Below are 18,559 nucleotides of genomic sequence, written 5' to 3'. Positions count from 1 at the left end.
CCATCCAGTTTGCCATTAATCTTGTACATGAAGCGAAGCAGTCGCAGTCTGAATCTCAGGATTCTAGGGGGCAAGTCATCAAGGGCTCTGCTGCCCAGCAGGGAAATAAGGGGTTTGTGGTCTGTCTGTATCAGAAAGTCCATACCAACCTTTCTGTTAGGCCATCAAGTTTGCACCAGATTCTTTAATCTTTTGCAGATACTGTCTGCCTCTTGTGTGGCTCTGATCTGAGCCAGCCTCCCTTCTGACGCAGGTAGGTGCTCCACCACTTGGTTGACGTACGCGCCAACATCCTTCTCCAGCTGCGTTTCTTCTGCCGTCGGCGGCGCTTGGATTGGAGCCCTGGACAGTGCGTCTGCTGTAACCAGGTTCTTCCCCGGTACATGTTCAATCTTGTACGTGAAGCGAAGCAGTCGCAATCTGAATCTTAGGATTCTAGGGGGCAAGTCATCAAGGGCTCTGCTGCCCAGCAGGGAAGTGAGGGGTTTGTGGTCTGTCTGTATCAGAAAGTCCAATCCTAAATAGGATTGAAAGCGCTCACATGCCCAGGTCAGCGCCAGCGCCTCCTTTTCAATTTGTGCGTATCTACGCTCCGCATCTGTCATGCTGCGTGAGATGAAGGCGGCTGGACGCCATTCGCCTGACGGTTGCCTCTGAGACAGGACCCCTCCTAGTCCAAATGAGGAAGCGTCCGCTGCGACTTTTGTCACTCCGTTCGGGCAGTATTGTGCCAGGACAGCGGCTGAGCTGAGCTCCCGACGCAGCTCCTTGAGCACCCGCTGCTGCATGCTCCCCCACGCCCATTCGCTGTCAGCTTTTAGCAGCTCCCTTATGGGCTGTGAGAGCTCTGCAATACGTGGCGAGAACTTCCCTACATAATTCACCATGCCCAAACCCAAATATCTTCTAACACCAGCGATATCCGTGGGTGTGGGCATGTCTGTGATGGCTTCAATTTTACTTGGGTCTGCTTCTAGTCCCTGGGCACTGACGATGTGACCTAGGAACTTGACACGGTCCACAGCAAACTGGCATTTTTCATCATTGAGTGTCAGCCCTTCCTTCTGTAGTCTCTCCAACACTTCAGCCTGTGGTCATGTGTTCACGCGATGACCCAAAGACAAGGATGTCATCTGCATGACACACTGTTCCTTCCAGTCCTGACAGCATCTGTGTCAGCCTCTTCTGAAAGTGCTCGGGTGCTGACGAAATCCCAAATGGTAATCTGTGAAAACAGTACCTCCCGAACGGTGTGAAGAACGTTGTCAGGGGAACTGATTCTGGATGCAGTGGCACCTGCCAGAAGCCAGCTGTGGCGTCGAGTTTTGTAAACACTTTCGCTCCTGACAGCTTGGCGAGGGTTTCATCGACTGCCGGCAGAATGAGTCTTTCACGGCAGACGTATTGATTCAGGTGTGTCAGATCTACACAGATTCTGATCTTTCCGTTGGGTTTTGGTGCCACAACAATCCCTGCGCACCACTCTGTGGGCTCATCGATGGGAGCAATCACTCCCAGAGTCTCCATTCTCTGGATCTCCTCTTTGACTTTGTCTATCAAGGGTATAGGCACACGGCGGGGCAGTGACAATGCATAGGGCTTGGCATCCTCTGTCAGCTTAATTTTATACATGCCCTGCAGGCATCCCAGGCCTGTGAAAACTTTGGGATACAGCCTTTTAATGTCAGCTGTCTGCTACTGAATACTGTCAACCGTGTAGGCTAACTGCAGTGCTTCAATTGCTGGCAGGCCAAGTAGTGAGGTAGCTAATCTTTGTATGACAAACACTGGCTGTTCAGTTGTCTGCTCTTTGTATTTTATGATTCCATTGAACTGACCTCTCACTTGTAGAGCGTTGTCGCCCGGTCCCAGCTCTCAGTCTCTTTGTTGCAGTGGTGAGTGGGCCATGCTGCTTCTTTGAGTAGACTTTAGCTGGAATGGCTGTCACGTCCGCTCCTGTGTCCAGTTTAAAGGTGGTTTGTTGGCCATTCAACATCAGTGTCTTCTGCCATGTTTTTGACTGTCCACCTGCGGACACCTGTACCAAGAAAACAGTCTCTACCTCCTGTTCCTGGATTTCATCCACGCTGCTTGGCTTTGTTTTACAGAGGGCTGCATAGTGGCCTTTTTTGTGGCATTTCCGGCACTCTGCGTCCCTTGCAGCACAATTGTTCTGGGAATGTGGAGGCGCTTTGCCGCATTGACCACAGCTCTTCTGCCCTTTTTCATAGTCCTTTTGACCCTTGCCGTGGGCACTTTTCCCTGTTTGAGGTTGTTTTTGAAACTTTTTCTTGAACTTCATCATATCCACATTAGCTTCTCTCTGGTCTGGGCTATGTGTGTCACGTACAGTGGACTGCTGTTTCTTAATCTCTTCGTGTTGCCTAATTTTTAGGACAGTTTTTGCCAGTGTTAACTCACTGTCCATCTGCAAACTCTCTGACAGGCCTTGGTGTCTTATGCCGACCACCAACCTGTCTCTGATCATGTCCTCCTGCAGTGCACCATATTGGCAGTGTTCTGCTAGTTTATAAACTGCAGAAATGAACGATTGAGCCGATTCACCTGGCTCTTGGCATCTTTTGTTAAATCTGCATCGTTCATAGATCACATTATGTTTGCAAACAAAATATTTATCAAAAGCTTATTTTACTTTACTGTATTCCTTTTTGTCTGCATCACTCAAGCCCAGTGTGCACAGAATGTCATCAGCTTTATCACCCATGGTGTAAACTAATGAATTTACTTGATAGTCTTCATCCTTTTGGTCCAGTCCAGCAGCAACCCTGAACCTCTCAAACCTGCGGATCCAATTGGGCCAGCTTGGAAAGTCTGAGAAATCAAAGTTTTCTGGTGGACTTATGGAGAACAGGGAATCCATCATCTTCTCTCTGTGCCGTTTGTCTCTTTCTTTTTTTCTTATTTTTGGGCGGTTTCACCGCCCCTATATGTGAGGTTTGGATATTTGCACACCAAATCCTGCGCTGTGATTGGCCACCAGTGTACCCCCCTAACCCTGCACCGTGATTGGCCAATCACAGTCTATTCAGGACTGTGATTGGCTAGGGAAACATGACAATTGTGCATAGCCCTATAAATAGGACTATGCACTTAAAAAAAACACATTTATGGTTTTTTTTACTTAAAAAAAACACATTTATGTTTTTTTTTAAGTTAGGGGTGCTGGTCCACAATATTACTTTTCTTTAAGTGAACTTCCATCACTGTGATGACCACTGTGACCACACCGCCCACTTCACACTGGGTGTGATTTTTTTAGATTTTTAGATTTTTAGACGTTTACAAAATAAAAAATAAAAATCTTCCAGGCAAGCAGGACCACGCGATGCTGTCTTCAATAGCACTCAGTCTCTTTTTACCCAAATCGGTAGCTATCTGCTATACTACCACTACAGTTTCTAACTGCTAGTTAGCTTATTAGCTTAGCAACGCCGACCGGGACTTTACTATATAAACGTTCGTTTCTGTACTCAACAAACGTTCTTCTTAACAGCCTCCGACAATCACTGTGACAGGACTCGGCACTTCTGACACCATGTAACAGGCTCTATTTGTAGTATTAGTATTACAGGGGTACCGTACGGGTCCTATGTTCCCCGCTTTCCTAGGGAGAGCGGGGAATATAGGACCTAACCTAAACCTAACCCTAACCCTAACCTTAGTGGGGGAACATAGAACCCGGGGAACATAGGGATGACCCCACTACAGGTCTTCAACTACAGAACGTCATTATATTTATACGTATATTATATTTTGCAATGAATACAATTTCATCTCATTATACACTTTCTGATACATTCTCAGATTATTGTTTTCTATACTTTTTTCTCTTCTCCGTGTCCAGGAAAAGAGAGAGGACTATGAAGCCAGACTGGTGGAGAGGTTTGGGCTGGAGCTGGAGACCAAAGAATCAGTAAGTGCACAGTGGTCCGTACAAAGTGGCCAGTTTTAAGATGGACGGAAAATTTCATTTTTGACATTTTGACAATGAAATTTTCCTACTCAAATTCCTGAATCAAAATCCTGCTTTCTGGTAGAGTAGTCTATTTGGAAACACCTTTAACCCTTCAGACATTCTTGTTTTTATTTGCTCTCTGTCTTTCTCTTACGCTCCGTGTGCTGTGTGCCCTGTCCATCTGTCCTTACATTGATCTGCCCTGTCAGTCTTACTCTTTCCAACCCCCCTGGCTTAATGTCTCTCTGCTGTCTGTCTGTCTGTCTGTCTGTCTGTCTGTCTGTCTGTCTGTCTGTCTGTCTGTCTGTCTGTGCACACACACACGCACGGACGGACGGACGGACGGACGGACGGACGGACGGACGTATATATATATATATATATATATATCTCTGCTGTCCAGCAGCATCCTGCTAACTCCAAAACGCACATTTTCAGGAAATGAAGAAAACCGTATATTTTCAAAACAAATCAATAGGCCTACTGCCTCATCAAAGTTGGTATAGTGACTTTATATAATTGTCATATACTTGCATGTGTCATTATATTATCACCACTTTACCCAAATCCAGCTCAAATGGAATTAGGAGTTTTGTCCGAACAGAAATCCAGCTCAAATGGAGTTAGGAGTCCGAACAGCTGACAATAACTCCAATCGATCGGAGGGAGAGATTCTAAATGGGTCTAAATTTCAAAAGGATCTCCAAGCTCACAACGCATCACAACGTGTGAATTAATGCCCTGATGCTTCATGACACTTATTATATAGGCCTACAATAGTAAACAGGACTTTAAATATTACAATAACTTCTGCAAAGAGGGGTTCACAGAGTTGGAGTTTCAGTAGAACTAGCGCGACAGAAATGCTATTCTCCTTTCTTGTCACAATGCTCTCCTCATTAATATAGTTTGTATAGTTTTAACAGACTACGGGGGGAAAACGATGTCGTTACTGTTTGTTTGTGCTGCTCCTCTGCCTGTGTGCACTTAGTCACTGCGCAGTGTGCTGTGTGCTGTGCTCTGAGCTGTAGAACAGCAGCAGGAGAGGAGAGGGGGGGAGTTGCGTGGTGTTGACGGATAGTTTGAGGATCCAATAGAGTTGGGAGGTTTTGTCAGAGGCACTTTTTAATACTTTTCATTGGTTCAAAACATTTTTTTTTACACAGACGTAAAGGGTGTTCAAAAGCGTTGATTCATGAATAAAAAAAATAAGCTGAAAATGGAGTTAGCTGGTTGGTCCTGGACACCGACGAGAGATATATATATATATATATATATATATATATATATATATATATATATATATATATATATATATATATATATATATATATATATATATATATATATATTAGAAACCATTAATGATCACTATCATCACTTAACTTCAGACTGATGGTAGGATGAAGTTTGTGAAGATCCACATGCCATGGGAATCTTTGTGTGAATGTGCCGAGTGGCTCCACATCAAGCTGCCCATCAAAGTGCCCAGAGACGATGATGATAGCGAGGACGATCACAGGGAGGAGCCTCACATCAGTGGCGACCTGTGCGATCTGTGCGAGAGCCTGTTCTGCGGGCACCTGCCCTGTAATAGGGGCGATGTGTCCTACACCAGAATGGATAATGACACAGAGACGACTATTACTGCCCCCTTCGAGAAACACCGGGAGGATCACTTCAACATCAACCCCAACGACTCTGACAAGACCTTCCCACCACCCATGAGAATCAGGATGGTGAAGTCCATTTAATGTTATCACTCTCAAACTGATTCAGGTCATTTTAGACTTAGAGGGTGCATTTACTGTATGTCTTCAATGATGTCATTGAATATTATTATGGATTTATACACTGTAGATCCATAACAATACAGTGTTGGTGTTGGTGTTGGTGTTGGTGTGTGACTCTGTGTGTGTCTGACTCTGTGACTCTGTGACTCTGTGTGTGTGTGTGTGTGTGTGTGCGTGCGTGCGTGCGTGCGTGCGTACGTGTGTGTGTGCGTGTGTGCGTGCGTGTCATCATCACCTTTATTTGAACTTGGAGTACAGTTGAGGGGCAAGCCCTCATTTACAATAATCCATATACATAATCCAAACCTATTGCGAATTGACATGGAATGCGAATCAGAGTACAATTACAAAATAAAAGTACTTAAACAGTACCACAAGTCAACTAAAACATAAATGAATAAAAACAGGTGCAATGTTAAGGACCATTGCTCTGAACTGAAATCGAAACAAAGCAATGCAAAAAAAAAGCTAATAGACTATAATACAGGGTAGCTGGGTATTTACGTTTATTAACACTGTATTGTTAAACAATAATATTAAGCATGCTTATCTGAATGTATCTTTAATGTGCTGTAGGTTTACTACATCCTCAGCACTGAGATTGGAACATTGCGGGACACTGACATGTCAGGAGTTAACATCACAAAGCTGCTGGCTGAAGGAGTGTACCAGGCTGCCTATCCTCTTCATGATGTGAGTGACATCGCTGATTCATTTAGCTAGATGATCTGACCTAACAACAATAATAATAATAATAATAATTAGGGGCCTACTCCTCCCACCCAACACTCCCTGCTGACAGGTGCCGCCCCAGCTTGTAGGAGTATGTGCAGTGACCATTATCACCCTCCCCGCCCGGCTTCCCTCCCCCCGAACACGGGCCAATTGTGTTCGCATAGACGCCCGACAAAGCCGGATGCGCCACAGTGGATTCTAACCCACAACCTCCCCTTGTGCCTTTCAAAGTACCAAGGACACTTTACATCAACCTGAGCTGGGACCACATCCCTCCCTAGTTTATATTCAGAATTGTTTATAGATTACCTTCACTCTGTGAATGCCAGAGTAGTGTGCCACTGCTGCCAGAGAAAACGGGCGATTTTTACTGTACCTTTGAAACAGAATTCTCACCAACTTTTATCAATCACTCTTGTTTCTAGTATTTGCTGATTATTTTCTGACTTTTGGTCACATGAGAACCATGTGGATCCCACTCTACAGATTTAGCCGGTAGGCTACAACGGCAACATCCCGGACGACTCGTCACTACATCGTCTTATATTCCTATCGAACACTGTTCCAACTCGATAGGCCCAGTCTATGGGCCTTCACTGCGAGCCCTCCTCTGTTTTCTGGTCCAGTTTTAAAGTCTACTCTTCGCTGTGGGACTCCCGTTGTGGAGTCCTTGCGAGTATGTGTCGTCCTGAGTTGCTACCTGCCTAGGCCTGATACAACACCGCTGCACCTAGCCTGCACTATCTATTCCTCTTAGATTTTTATAACTTTTTTGCTCCAAAATACATTGCTGAGCTCCTGTAAATAAAGATTTTATTATTATTACTAAGATTATTATGATTATTATTATTATTATTATTACCCTTATTACACTTATGTTAAGATAATTAGATTTTCTACATGGAATTTTTGTGTTTGGTTTTTCCCCAACTCAGTGTAGCCTCAACCCTAACCCTAACCCAACGCCAGGAGAAGATGACAACAACCCTAAGGAGCGGTTTGAACTCTACCGAGACTGGGCTCACATCTCCAGCTTCTACAAGACGCAACCACTTGATCACATTAGGTAATGGTCTGTTTTCACATTCACACCAGAAACTACCAATGGCATGGTTCTGCCAACCAATTTCATTGGTCAGAGATGTGGTCACTACTATTATTTACCATGGCAGAAATAAACGAGAAAGATAGCACATATTAGGAATGCACAATTGAAAACACCGCAACACACAAATACAACTGGACAGACAAGACAAAAAACAGACAATAGACACAACAGAGGTACAACTTCAATTAACATTTCACATACAGCTTCATTACATATCAAGCATTAGGAAACAAAGGGAAAGCTGCAACCTGTTCACATTGGGAAGTGCGGTAGTCACCATGCTGTTTCCACAGAGTAACATGATTACAAACTATACATTATATGAGTAGTTTGTAATCAACAATGACCAATCAAAAGTAGGTGGTGCTATGACTATGATTAATGTTGCCAGTAGGTAGCACTATGACCATAACTCAATATCGAGAGCAAGCGATCTGATTATCCTCCTAGGAGGAGATCATTAGAGTAAAAAAAAATGTATGGCATGAAAAACACCAAAAGGCCACAACAAATTCAAAGTTGCTCCAATCTGCACCAAGATCTGCACAAACACAGTTCAGTCTTCCATGTGAAGAGTCACATCAGGGGGCACATTGTGCAACTCGGCTTACTTTGTCAGGGGCCACACGTTCCCGAGGCGCACTGTGCTCCATCCACACCAAACTTGCCATAAACACTGGGTCTGACATGAGAATAGGCACACCAAAAACTAACAACAACTTGCACACATTTGCGGTGATACAGCAATGTTACAGCAGTGTTCAACACTTAAAATGGCCATAACTCAGTGACTATTACTCTGATCAGCAATATAATGACTATTATTTGAAGGCCGTGTAGCGGCCTGAAAATCTTGTAAAATACATCTGTACATAAAGTGAATGTGCCATCAGCATATACAGTACAGTAGGTTAATGGTTGCTATATGCCATAGATTATAGGCATTATCCAGTACAGAGGGGATGGGAAATAATACATTCACGTTCACGTTCACAGGAAGTATTGTGGGGAGAAGATTGCCATGTATTTTGCTTGGTTGGGATTCTACACATTCATGTTGATCATAGCTTCCATCGTGGGAATCATCTGTTTCATTTATGGGTTGGCGACTGGGGAAAACGCCACTTGGAGGTATGTACAATTTATGTGCATAATTACAGTATCTCACATCACCATTTTACAGTCAAACTATGAGAGCATCACATCATAAGAATACCACAAAAAGCTATTGTTCTAATCTGTCTCAGATGAGACCCTAACTATGTATATTAAGGTCATTAAGGGCTGATATACAGGACACATGAACACAGCGGACCAATAACTGTGGCGTGTGAGGGAGTGGATTTTCTAGGAATACTCGCTGGACACACAGACAATGTTAAGGACCCCCTCTAACCACAAGGCATGTAACGATACCAAAAACGATGAAGATATGATAATTACGCGATAACAAGTCCACGATAACGATATTTTTTTATATATTGGCCGGCCCAGTCTGTGATTTGTGAAACAGTGTGAAAGAAGTCCCTCGCACTAGTGCAGTTTCCTTCTAAACAATTAGCACAATATATTGAATTATGTTTAGGTTATTATAATTATAATTCTAAACCTAAAACCTAAAATGTTCTTCTATTTATAAATACAGCCAATGAATGCTTCTTAACATCAATTTACAATTAAGCAATAGAACATCATGTATTCTATTGCCAGTTTGATCCATTTTAATACTCTTTGAACTTATAAAATGACTGACAACTTTAATCCATGTTGATTCCACAGCTCTGGTTATTATATCGCGTAAAAACATTTAGGGGACGGCCGAAGGCTGGGCGGCCGATGGCCAGAGACTATGTTTCACCCCTGTCTGTCCGTCCGTCCATCCGTGTGTGTCTGCGAACAGCTAACCCCCGGCACCGTTGGACAGTTTGGTGTGAAACTTTGCACGCACACTCCCAGTAGGCCAAGGAAGACCGAAAATTCTCAAATCAGCCTCATGGTGGAGCTATAACAGGGCCTTTCACATCTTGGCCTATAACTGTTGAACCGTAGGTCGTACAGTCAAAATATTGGTTTCCCAGGTTTCCTTGGATCATTACGCAACTCCCCATTTAGTGGACCTCTGTCTGACAAGATTTTCTGCCATTTGGTCCAAAACTCGCACAAATTGGTACTTATCTCTGTGGTCACGTGATCAAGATGTATCTGTCAGATCTTTCACCTCATGGTGGCGCTATAACAGCCTACTTCACGTTTTGGCTTAGAATTCTTGAACCTTGGCAATCAATCTTTGGATCATCATGACGCAACTCCCCAACACTCTTAGCACTGCCACATGTTTTTATTCATAAATATTGGCTACCTAAACAGCAAGACCACACACACAACGTCTTCAGAAAAAAAGTATGTTCTCCTTCTGTCCAGTGTTTGACCATTCTCCTCTGTTATTGGGCAGTAAAGAGGTGTGTGATCCAGAGATAGGCGGGACTATAGTGATGTGCCCACAATGTGACAAGAAGTGTGACTACTGGAAGTTAAACAGCACGTGTGGAACTTCTAAAGTGAGTGAAACAGTCCTTACAGCTCACAGTACATTTCATGATGTATCATTAAAAAAAGAAAGAAAATCGAATGTCGACATTGTATTCTATTGTACCATGGTGATACAATTTTGCAAACCCCGTTGATTTGAAACACAACATGCATCCAGAATGAACTCCTTCATTAATTAAGTAATGAATTCATTAATTAATTTACAGTTCTGTGTAAGCAATTCCTGTAAGAAGTCCTTGATTAACCCTAGAACACTAACCATGAAAATAGTATATGTAAATAATAATGGAGCTGGGAACTTTTCCTTTGGTCCACCCATTCTTGGGACATGTGAGCTTGTCCAGTGAAGGCACAGTCTAATTGCATCAGCTGACCATTGTGGTAGTATGGGATTTATTTTTACCCTTTATCACTAACGTTAGGTGAAATTCAACCGAAGACCACCCTGTAGAAAAAAACAGGGATGGGGCAGGGAAACAAACCTACCTTCTTTGACGTCAGTGAGCATTCTGAAGGTACCCAAGGACCTGCCCACCTCAGATATCAGCAACATTATGAAAATCACATAATTAAAATTGTTCGGGTGAAATTCACCCATGGTTAGTGTTAGGGTTAAGAAAAGGAGTTCAATCTGGATGCATGTTGTGTTTCAAATCAACAGTGTTTGCAAAATTGTATCACCATGTACTGTATCATGTATCATTCATTCATTCGTTAATTCATTAATGTTTGTGTTGTATGTATTCAAAGATTGGCAAATAAAAAAAAATCTGCAATCCTTCAGATTTTATCAAAAATTCACGCAAATCGGTACACATGATCTCTATAGTCGTGTGATCAAGACGGATCTGTTTGATTTTTCATATTCCATCCTGATTGGCTAAGATTGACATCTAAAGTTTGCAGGAGTGGCCCGTTTTGAGCAAAGTGCCGCGCAAATCATGTACACTGTGATGTGTATAGTGCAGGGGTCTTCAACATGTCCGTACACGGACAAACATGTCCGTGGCAAGACTTGTCTATGTCCGTTGCTCATTTAAGTTTATTTTATTTCTTTTGAAAAAATGAAAAATATAGTCTACATATTTTTTTTCATGATAATGTAAAAACATATTGAATATTCTCAATATAATCTTTGCATTCAAATTGGTTTGAATAATGTATGTGACTAAGATTTGGGATGACATGCTCATTAATATGTTGCAGGAGATTTGCGGTATATTGTACATAGTACTGTACATGATTGCATCACAAGAGAGCTAGAAGTAATGTTTAATAATAGCTACCTAATTCCCTGAAAATAGCTCTGTTTAAACTGCCAGCAGCCCCTCCCCCTGCAGAGCACACAGTGCATGCAGCCATCTACACAGCGGTCACAACCGCGAGTGAGTGAGGTAGATAAAGACACACCATCTTTTGGACAACAGAACTACAAGCTTGAGAAACACACACAGGGAGATGGAGGGAGAGAAACAGCGAGAGACAGAGAGACGTGACGAAACGTTTCTCTCTATCACAGGGCTTCTCAAACTTTTTTATACCACAACCCCATATCATGAGGGATTTATTTTGGCGACCACCCCGCCCCCCGTGGTCTAGATTTAACTCCGCGAGGGTAGAGATGGAACCAAATGGACCCATTATGAGGGATTTATTTTGGCGACAACACACACTAGACCTGAGGCCCGCACAGCGGGCCGAACTTCTAGTCTCTACAATAACCATATGACACACACCTACTCACCTCTGCTCCTAAAAGGCCTTTTGCTCATGTAATGTGCGATGGAAGCACTGTACTGATAAGACCCAATTATTGAAATCCCAAACACAGAATAGACTTCTATCGTGACACATTTAATGCCAGTCTTAGCCTCCTGGCAGTCTTACGATTTTCTTCAGAATAGGTAACCTCTTTAGCCCTGGCATCCCCATGTTGGGCCTGTCTTTATAGGCCAAGTAAATAAATAAATAATTAGAAACATTTCTGAAATGTTTCTAAAATAGTAGATCCACAATCTCTCAACACGTCATGATGTAATGTTTTGTGAGCTTGTAGATTGGCTTTTAAAACAATGGCTTATATTTATTTGTGGCTCAATGGTTAATGCAGATATACTATCATTGTAAAATGTGTGGCACATTGGCATATACAAAATGGCAGGCACATTAGGAGTTAATTATGTATTTTTGGTAAAACTTAATACCGATCACTTATTTTGTATGTCTGTGGCAAGAATAAAATAGCTATGAAAATGTCCATCACAAGCTGGCATGGTGATGACCCCTGGTATAGTGGACATTTAATTTGGGACAAAACTGTGCATTCTTTATGAAACTGTCACACTATTCTAGTATTATGTACTCCACAATAAGTAATACTGTTATTTTTTTCTAATTCCAGGTACTTTCAAAATTTGATAACTATGGGACCATGGTGTTTGCTGTTTTTATGTCAATCTGGGGTGAGAAGCTCAATACATTATTTGCCGTTAATTTCCTAGCTTTCATAATTTCAGGGCCAGAACGTGAAACTGACTGTGGAAGTAAACACTACTGCATATCTGACATAACATGAACTTCCACCATTCAACAGTTAAAACAAACATATATATGGCCTCACACAAACAATACAGTAACAATACAACACAAGTCTCTTAACCACTGACAAATAATAATTGAGGCTTACAGATTTGATTTATTTTTGCTCTGCCTAATGGTCTCTAATGGTCTCTCTCTCTCTCTCTCTCTCTCTCTCTCTCTCTCTCTCTCTCTCTCTCTCTCTCTCTCTCTCTCTCTCTCTCTCTCTCTCTCTCTCTCTCTCTCTCTCTCTACCTTGCTTTAGTGACACTGTTCCTGGAGTTCTGGACGCGGAAGCAGGCAAAGCTGAAATACAAGTGGGACACCATGGAGTTCCAGGAGCAGGAAGAACTGCCCCGTCCCGAATACTTGGACAGGTGTAATGAGTCCAGTCCCACGAGGCCCAACCCAGTCACATGTGTAGGTCACATGATCAAAATGACACATGATATTACTGTATAATTTAATTTGTGTCAAATCCAGAAATGTGGTCATACAGAAGAGCATACAAAAATGCATAAAATGCAAAATACATAAATATAGCATAGTGACAAATGAAATTAACACAGGGAGACTATTACACTGAAATAATCAATGTCAATAGCAGAAATGGAATTGGGGAATGGAATTAACATTATATTCCATATGTGAAGGATGTCTCAGACTCCAAGTAATCATATCCTACTATATAATTGGAGTACCGTCCGTCTTGGTGTCCGTCTTGGGTCGACCGACCGGCCGACCGGGTATGGGCTAGTGTATATAAATGCTATATGCATTGATCTTCATGCCATGGGTCAAGTTAAGACCCTAGAGCCTCTGGATTGTTAATACAAACATATTAAATTAAGTCAATGTTACACATACAGTAACTGTAACGTCATTTTATTATAATGTTTCAGAAAAAAGAAAAGGTGCCATATACTCCCTGTGAAAGACGTGCTCGGATTTCCTTAGGAATAGTGGCTCTCTTGTTCATGGTAAGGTTGACATGCTGCTCCTGTTTGTCTTTTGTTTTTTTGTTTTATTCTACGACCTACGGTTCAAGAGTTATAGGCCAAAACGTAAAGGGGGATGTTATAGTGCCACCATCAGGCCGACTGGTGTAATTATTTTTTTAATAATTTTGCACTAAATTATGAACCTCCCCTACAAGTCTTGTAACTCTAGCCCTTACGGTTGCTGAGAAAAAAATACTTGAATGGGAGTTTTTCAATTTTCCCATTAAAGTCGATGGGGAAATTTAATGCACTAATAAATCAATATCAATCAAACTATGTAACCATGATTCCCGGTGAAGCCGCTTAATTTACCATATGGCATGAGTGTGGGTAAAAAAAACTGTTGGAGGAGTAGCGTGGCAAAATAAACTGTTAGGGCCTTGGAGGATAACAATAGTCTGGTTGCCCTGTTAGGGCAACCACACTAATTAACAAAAAAGGCAACTCCTTTAGCAATTGTGTGGGCTCACTGAAAATAAATATAGAATATTATGTCAAATAAGAACTTTCATATCTGTAGGGTAGAGTAATACAATATAACTTATACAATTGGGGTGGCTGTGCTTTAACTCCCTGCTCTTCTATTGAGATATTTAGATCGTGTCAAAGGTCATGTCTCACCTAGACACAGAATCGGACACAAATTTTGACCTGATGGTCAATATTCAGTTTATCCCCTGAGCAATAGCAGGCAGGCTCTATTAGATCAATGGTAAAAAATTTACTGACAAACTGGCTGTTGCAAACAGTTTTAACAGTTTTTCTCCACCAGGCCTAAAGGCATGGCGAGAGAGTATGTTTTGCCCCGTGTCCGTCCGTCCGTGTGTGTGTCATTCTGTCTTGTCTGTGTACAGCTAATCTCTGGCACCGTTGGCTTGCTCGCAGCGAAACTGTGCACACACAGTCCCTGGATGCCAGAGCAGAACCTCTGCCCCACATTTTTAACATGGGCCTTTTATAGCGCCACCAGGAGGCCGATTTGTGCAAAACACATTTTTGGACAGTACTCCTACAGATTTTGGCCAAAAATACCGCAAATCGGTATGCAGTATCTCTATAGTCATTAAAAGAAACAGGTCTTTCAGATTTATCATATTCCATCCTAATTGGCAAAAATTGTCTTCCAAAGTTTGCAGGAGTACTCCGTTTCGAACAAAATGCCTCAAATCATGAACACAGCATGCAATTTCCGAAATTTTGCACACACATTCCCATTAGGCCGAGGAAGAAATGCCATTTGAAAATGTTCAAATCAGCCTCATGATGGCGCTATAACAGGCCGATTTGTGTTTTTACCCACAGATCTGTGTAAAACTTTGTATGCACACAGAGGTATAGGTCTCTACTAGGTTGGGGGCTTAGCCCCCCAGTCCCCTCCCCTCCCCTCCCCTCCCCTCGGATTTCGGTCCTTTTTTCCCCGTTTTTTGTTACTTTATTTCGGTTTAAGGGTTAGGGGTAGCGTTAGGTTAGGGTTATAGATATATAATTAAAAAAATATATATATATTTTATTTTTTTATTTTTTATTGGTGGCTTTGGATAAAACATTGGTGGCTATAGCCACCGAAGCCCCCGCGTAACGACGCCACTGCATGCACACTCTCTCTTGGCCAAGGAAAAACCTTTGCCCTGCATTTTTCACATTTGCCTTTTATAGCACCACCAGGAGGCCGACTTATGTAAAACACATTTGTTGATATGAAGCCTTCTGATTTGATCCAAATTTCACACAAATCGGTACACATGATCTCTATAGTCATGTGATCAAGACGGATCTGTTTGATTTTTCATATTCCATCCTGATTGGCTAAAGTTTGCAGGAGTGGCCCGTTTTGAACTCAGCGTGAAACTTTGCATATGCACATTTGCACTACGTTGAGGAACAAATGCCACACTTTTAACAGTGGCCTGTTATAGCGCCACCAGCAGGTCAAATTGAGCAAAACACATTTTTAGAACAAAATGCCTCAAATCATGAATGCAGTGTCCGATTGCTGTGCACGGCCTAGGAAGAAATGGCACCCTTTTCACATTGGCCTTTTATAGCGCCATCAAGAGGCCAAAATAACCTACCTGACCTGGCGGACACCTGTGCTCAGAGGAGCACTTTTTCTAGTTAACATACTGTGCCCTCACATTCAGGACTCTATGGTATAGAGCAGGGGTTCCCAACTTTCTGTTACGCCTTCTCGCGGACCGGTGTTACATTGGGAATCGAACCAGGGACTCGCTGTCAGGCATCAGAGCCTACAATATGTGGTACGTGCCTTAAACACTCGGCTTTCGGCGCCCCCAGACCATTGATTGATGTATTTTTGTTTGGCCATACAGTTCCTGCACACGCAACACAACACAAGACAAGACATGACAAGACAAGACATGTTTTACACTGCCAGAGTTCATACCCGTATATTCCATTTGATTACCGTACAATGCGTACATGACTATTCTCTTTAGTCAGTCCACACTGGGATCGGCTACAGATGAGAGATCTGTAGATCTGTACACCAACACAACACCTCTTCTCTCTTGCTGCCCAGGTGCTGGTGATCCTGGCATTTGTAGTGGCCATCATCGTGTATAGCATGGTCATGATCGTCGTCTTCTCAGATGCGATGGGCGAAACTCAAGGACGGTCCAAGTATGTGACTCCGCAGCTGGCCACCTCTGTCACTGCCTCAGTAATCAGCTTTGTTATCATCACAATCTTAGACTTCCTGTACAAGAAGGTGGCTAAGCGGCTCACAGACTATGGTAAGGCTTTACTTTAGCTTGTGCATCTGTTCTTTTAGGAAATAACACTGTTGCGTTACAGAGCTCAGTGCTGTGGAATTCTAAATGAGCCCAGACTTCAGCTCTGGACACCGCGAGGAGGGGGTGAGGGAGACTTGGGAAGCACAGGTTCAACTGAAATTTCAGGGTCACAGGGTGCGCTCCCACCAGCGCTGTATTATGTATACATGTTCTTTGGTTCGTTCAGAAATACTTTCTTACAGAGTGTATTACTGAATGAACCCATTAACATGTATTGTAAATACGTATGCTTTAATGGTCTGTGATAAACTCCCAGGCATAAAAAACAAGAACAATATATATATATACATATATATATATATATGATTATGTTTAATTTGATTTTTTATTTAAAAAAAAGTTTTTAACCATTGCTCTGAACAGCGCTATGTAGGATTTGCCGCTGCACGGCCTGACAATCTAGTAACATTTATAAGGAGGAATTCTTGAGGCAAATTTGTTCCTCGTTAGGAAAGGCATGTGTGTAAAAATGGCATGGTATATAGGCCAAACAGGGCATGAGTAATTCCTGCTACACACCTTTTGGACAACAGGTGTCTAGCACCCCCATTTCACTTTCATTAGTCAATAATGGAGGGCCAGCCTCTGCTTATGTCTACTGATAAGCGAATAATTCAATTAAATTCAATTCAAAGGAGCTTTATTGGCTATTAACATTGCAAAAAAAAGTGTCAAGATATAATAAAAACATTTTAAGAAAATGGGTAAAGTATAATACAGTTGGAGGGTGTACAGTGTTAAACAGAGTTATACAGGGTATAACGCTTTTTGAAACAAATAGCAGCAATCTTTGAAGTCACTTCGGGACAATTTGCAGCATTTTTTTTCAAAACTATTTAAATAGTATTTTTTTTAAAGCCTCACATTTAAAATGTGTTTAAATGTAGCAGCTCTGTTTATATGTGCAGTAGGTCTAGAGGTCTACTCATCAATGGTCAATGGTCAAACACAGTTTTGTTGTGTTATCTAAGCACTTGTGAATATTTGCCTTTTTATGAAGCCACATCCTATACAATATTCATTGGCTCATAGAGGCCTATGGAAGTAAATGGTGCATTTATATAGTACCTTTATCCAAGGCGCTTTACAATGATTGTGCATTACATTCAGCCATTCATACACCGATGGCGGAGGAAAACATGCAAGGCACCAACCTGCTCATCGGGAGCAATTAGGGGTTCAGGGTCTTGCTTAAGGACACTTCGACACTGACTCTCAGTGAGCCTGGGATCGAACTGGGAACTTTCCGGTTGCCAAGCGCCCACTCTACCCCTGAGCCACTGCTGCCCATCTAATATCATCTTTCCTAATTTAGCATCTTTGCCTGATCTAATTATGCAAATGAGAAAAGGTTGTATTACTGCACCATGGTAATAAAACAATGAGCTGTTCCCCATTGATTGTGCATTGTATACATACAGCAGGGCATTCTCATTGCCACGCGACAGATGCACCCATCATTTACTATTATCTTCCTATCAGTGTGCAACCTGAACGAAGCTGAGTCGCTAGAAGCAGGTTTGAACCCTGTGAGGTGCCCATGTGACTGCACTAAGCCATGTTTTCAATGTTTTAAAGGCGTTTTCAGTGTTGAGTCTGCATGGTCTGTACTATGCAATTGTCCTCTCCAACTCATCAAATACTTGAGCAAGTGATTGGGGGATGAGAATGCAAATGAGCAATGTCAAGTGCACAGTTCTCACACCCTGTTTCACACATCTGACACCCGGAAACAGAGATCCCTCGGACCCAGACGGAGTACGAGAACAGTCTGTCCCTGAAGATATTCGTGTTTCAGTTTGTTAACAACTACGGCGCCTGTTTCTACATTGCCTTCTTCAAGGGGCAGTTTATTGGCTACCCAGGACAGCCGGCTTATATTGGAACTTTCCGAAATGAGGAGGTACAGTTTGCCATACTGTCCATTAGTCATTTGTTTTGTGATGCTCTTGATGAATGCCTAAGGATGTATATGAATCTGACCATGGTAGTGGATATACGTAGTA

General features: G+C 42.3%; 1 pseudogene across 1 annotated transcript in view; it reads left to right on the top strand.

The window, feature by feature from the left end:
* Positions 1–18,559, top strand: part of LOC308097986 (anoctamin-6-like) — a 40,496-nt pseudogene that overhangs the window by 3,615 nt on the left and 18,322 nt on the right. The window contains exons 2-12 of the transcript XR_013934983.1: positions 3,866–3,934; positions 5,368–5,715; positions 6,346–6,462; positions 7,440–7,570; positions 8,609–8,743; positions 10,065–10,170; positions 12,564–12,624; positions 13,005–13,159; positions 13,642–13,719; positions 16,280–16,493; positions 18,290–18,456. The product of XR_013934983.1 is annotated as an anoctamin-6-like (transcript). The remainder of the gene's footprint in view (positions 1–3,865; positions 3,935–5,367; positions 5,716–6,345; positions 6,463–7,439; positions 7,571–8,608; positions 8,744–10,064; positions 10,171–12,563; positions 12,625–13,004; positions 13,160–13,641; positions 13,720–16,279; positions 16,494–18,289; positions 18,457–18,559) is intronic.

Source organism: Gymnoscopelus braueri (genome assembly GCF_963280865.1).
Source record: "Gymnoscopelus braueri genome assembly, chromosome: 13".
Taxonomy (NCBI): domain Eukaryota; kingdom Metazoa; phylum Chordata; class Actinopteri; order Myctophiformes; family Myctophidae; genus Gymnoscopelus; species Gymnoscopelus braueri.
Note: the sequence above shows the minus strand (reverse complement) of the source record. Positions and strands in the feature narration are given on the sequence as shown.